General features: G+C 34.9%; 1 non-coding gene across 1 annotated transcript; it reads left to right on the top strand.

Moving 5' to 3' along the window:
* The first annotated feature begins 3,261 nt into the window (after nucleotides 1-3,261).
* On the top strand, nucleotides 3,262-3,379 carry LOC117198279 (U5 spliceosomal RNA). Its single transcript, XR_004479365.1, has one exon. It is a non-coding gene; the product is annotated as a U5 spliceosomal RNA (small nuclear RNA).
* Nucleotides 3,380-4,102: the final 723 nt, after the last annotated feature.

Genomic DNA, 4,102 nt, shown 5'->3' with positions numbered 1-4,102 from the left:
TGTCTTATGATCTGAATGTGTTCCCCCAAAATTCCTATGTTGGACCCTAATCCCCAAGAGTGATAGTATTAGGAGGTGGGGCCCTTGGGAGGTGATTAGATCATGAGGGCAAAGCCCTAATGAACAGGATTAGTGTTCTTATAAAAGAGACCTCACTGAGATCCCTCATCCCTTCAACCATGTGAGGATAGAAGAAGTCAGCAACCCAAAAGACGTCCCTCACTCAACCATGCTTGAACCCTGATCTAGAACTTCCAGCCTCCACAAATGTGAGATATAAATTTCTGTTGTTTTTAAGCTACCCAGTCTGGGTATTTTGTTGTAGAAGCTCTAACATACTATAAGATCCATCATATCTGGCTTATGATCTTTGGTTCTAGATTAAATGTTTTTATTTTGGAATATTGGAAATTAATAAATAAGGCTTATGAAGTGAGGCTAAGATCCAAGAAGCTAAGATGTAAGAGCTAAGATCACAGAGTTGAGTGGTCGCAGAGCCACAATGGTACTCAAAGCTTCTGGACTGTCATCCCTACACAATATATTTGTCTATTAATTAAGAACTCTTTATTATGCCAAGTTTAGAAAGCAAATGAAGTTTTAATTTCTACATGAGTATTATAATAAGGAACATTTTAAGATCCCTTAACATTTAGGTGTACAGAATATAAAGTTTATTGTCTTTTCTTTGAAAAAGTGCTAATTCTACTACTAGGCTTCTAAAACTCCTTTTTTAATGCAATCTCCTAAACCCCACTTGCTTCCTAAGTTTCAACAACAAAATGTGACTTATTCTGACAATATTAAAGCAAATGACTTCTTTAAATTAAAGTTAATTAATTTTTGCCCAATTGATTTGCATCTTGCATAAAAATGTGGAAACACTGTCATCATTCAACACTCCAATGGCATTGGCATTTGAGACATAATTTATTTAAAGAGAGCTTTTTGTTCTGCCTTGTTCATTTTTCAAATGTCTCCTCCAAACAGTGGGTTTCAGTGTGACGACCTCCGTGTTTCCTGAAGTTCTCAGAATAATGAATGATTTGCAATATCATTTATATTTTAAATTTTCTTATGAATAATTGTTCATATTCTTCATACTAATTCCAAGACATCACTTGCATTCTAAATTCCTTCTCAATGTTATCTTTTTCTTTTAATTTCTCACTCCCTTTTCTCGTTAACTTAACTGCCTCTAACTTTGTCAATCAACTCAATGGCACTTTAATTTACAATAAGATTTCACATTCGACACACAACTATCATAAATGAAATATGCTAAAAAAGTAAATACCTCATTTCTGTGTAGGCTGTCTACTCACCCTTCCTTCTTTCTGTCTTTCTCTTCCTCAATCTAGTCTGTTTTCTTATCTTCAATAATTAAAGCATTGCTTTGATTAAATCATTCTACTAAAATTCTAATGATCTTAATTCGCTAAAGTGCTATACATAAATCCTTTATCCTTGTATTCTTTAAATTTTGTAATGTTTGTTAAATTTTGCCCAACTTAACTTTAATATTAATTTAAAATATTTATAAAAATATTTTCCTATTTTAATTCTCTTTTCTATTTAAATTGATCATCTCTAGATATTAGACTAATTTGTTCATTGTCTCTCAAACCTTACTGTCCAAGTCAGTCCTTTGGGTATTTGTTCCCCAACATAGACTTTCCAGCACATCCTTTTCTCACAAATTGCAGGATAATTTGTTGAGACATTGCTTACATTTTGCTGTGCTTTTAATTTCCCCTCACTATTCTAAGCTGGTTTCCAAGCATGTAGAATCTTGACTAAGGAAAATTTTATTTTCCCAGAGGGAAAGAAGAAACTTGTCATAGAACAGGTTTTCCTAGCTTTGTTTTTTTCCAGAAGGCAAAACACCTTGAGAGGGATTTTTATTTATTAAGGGAAGTAAAGGGAGAACAGGGTGGGTGGGGAGAGAAAAAGAAAGGAAGCCCATGAGTGGGAGGGAAAGGAGATTAGCAGGTAACAAGAATATAGGTGAGCACTACTAACTCCCTAGAGGGGCCCAGGATAGGTGGCCACACAGCAGAGGGTAATGAGCTGATTTCTGGAAACCTCAAAGAGGAGACAACTTAGGTAATAGGGTTTCACCAGAAGCAAAGATTCTTCTATGCAAACTTGACACAGAAGCAGTAATTGCCTGGAGCTGATGGACTGCATTGACGTGAATAACATAATTAATTATACATTTTTTGCACATCTAATGTGTAAAGTAAGATCCCCCCACTACAACCATCCATCCTCTGAGACTCAGTTCAAATTCTACATTGTTGTAAAATGTTTTTTTCTGAAATACTCACAGTTCAAATAATTTCTTTACTTCTGAATTGACTGTACCTTTTGTTTGTACTTTACCATGGACTTCCCATCTTATCCCTTTCATTTTATACACAGATTATTTATAATTTCTAGCATGTATGGTATTTATAATTTGATGTTTTATATCCTTTCTCTACTAGATTAAAGTATAAGCTGCTTCTAAAGCAGGTACTATGATTTATAGTCTTAGTAGCCTTCAAAATTCCTATTGCTGTGCCTCACATCGAGAAAACACAATTAATATTGATTCAATTTCATTTATTCCTATTTAATTTTGGGCCCTGATGGCCATACATTTCCCGATTTCTCCTTTGACATTTAAAGTATAAATATGTATATTTCAGAAAAGATTTTTGTCTAATACCTTTCCAATGCAATCAGATTACTTGAGTTTCATAAGAGAGAGTTCAGCCTTCAAATAATAATTATGACTTCAACAAACCCAATAAGATTTCAGTCTTTTCCTGAGATAAATGACAAGTGAAAAGAGTGTTTTTTTTTTTCTAATCCCTCAGTGTCTCAGGTGCATCAGGATTGCTTCCTCGTGTTTAGCAGTGTTGCTAAGCTAACCTTGGCAGTTTCTGACTTTCACAATTTAGTTTGTTTTATCAGAAGTGAACACTGAGTCAGCGTGAGATGTGTTACCATCTGGTCCACAAATAAATCCTCTGAGACTCAGTAGATGTTCTTACAGGGACGCTCTGTTCCACTTGATTCAGTTTTTTTGGTGTTCAAAATTATTATTTTATTGGAATTGAAAATAAACACGGGCTTAGGAAAAATTAAATAACAAATTTTGCTGTCATTTTTCAAAGAAAACTCAATTAGTTCTCCATTTGGGGACAAAGGAGCATGCTGATTTCTTCTGTCTGAATAGAAAGAATGACCGACTTAAGCAAAAATGAAACTCCTATACTCTGGTTTCTCTTCAGAACGCATAAATCTTTCGCCTTTTACTAAAGATTTCCGTGGAGAGAAACAATTAAAAAAAAAATGAAACTCCTGATGTTAATGAAACTTTTCTTCAGTTCACAGCATCCTTTGCTCAGAAGAGCATTGAATAACTCCCATGAATTCTCTAAGGATTTATTCTTTTGGAAAACTGTCAGATTTCTGGCATGATCTTTGACTTTAGATGGATATTTCCTGTTTAAATCAGTGAAAGTAAAGAGATACAATTGAATAATTCATTCTTTTCTAACTATACTGACAAAATAGAACTTTATGAATCAAGTCATAAAAACAAGGGCCCTTATATATTCTTGCCATATTATATGTTTACTCTTACATAAAAGCAAGTATATTTTCCAGATCCTAATGTACAATCCAATTACAAACACAAATCAATTGCTGCATATTCAGTGGATGCTTGTGATTTACTGACTTCCTTTAATTCCTCCTCCTGGATGTTCAATCTACATAGCTGGGTGCTTCAGACCTCTGTTATTAGGATGGTAATCTCCCCAGGCTCTGCAATAAGTCAGATACTGACTTCAGCACTCAGGTGTTCTTTCTGCCAGGCTTGCTGTGTCCCACAGCAGGGAAGAAGGCTTTTGTCTTGTTTCTAAGAATAGTTTTGTCTTTGAGTGCCATGATTATACTAAGTGCTTTCTGCCCTCATAATTTGCCTGGTTCTTTCCTTTCGTTTTTTGGTTCTCCTGTAATGCCAAACGTTGACCACTGAGCTCCATTCACGTTCACTGGACTTCCCTTCTCCTCAGATCTCTGCCCCCTGGATACTAGGATCTCAGGC

Source organism: Orcinus orca, chromosome 4 (assembly GCF_937001465.1).
Source record: "Orcinus orca chromosome 4, mOrcOrc1.1, whole genome shotgun sequence".
Classification (NCBI taxonomy): domain Eukaryota; kingdom Metazoa; phylum Chordata; class Mammalia; order Artiodactyla; family Delphinidae; genus Orcinus; species Orcinus orca.
This window is presented reverse-complemented; position numbering and strand designations above follow the sequence as displayed.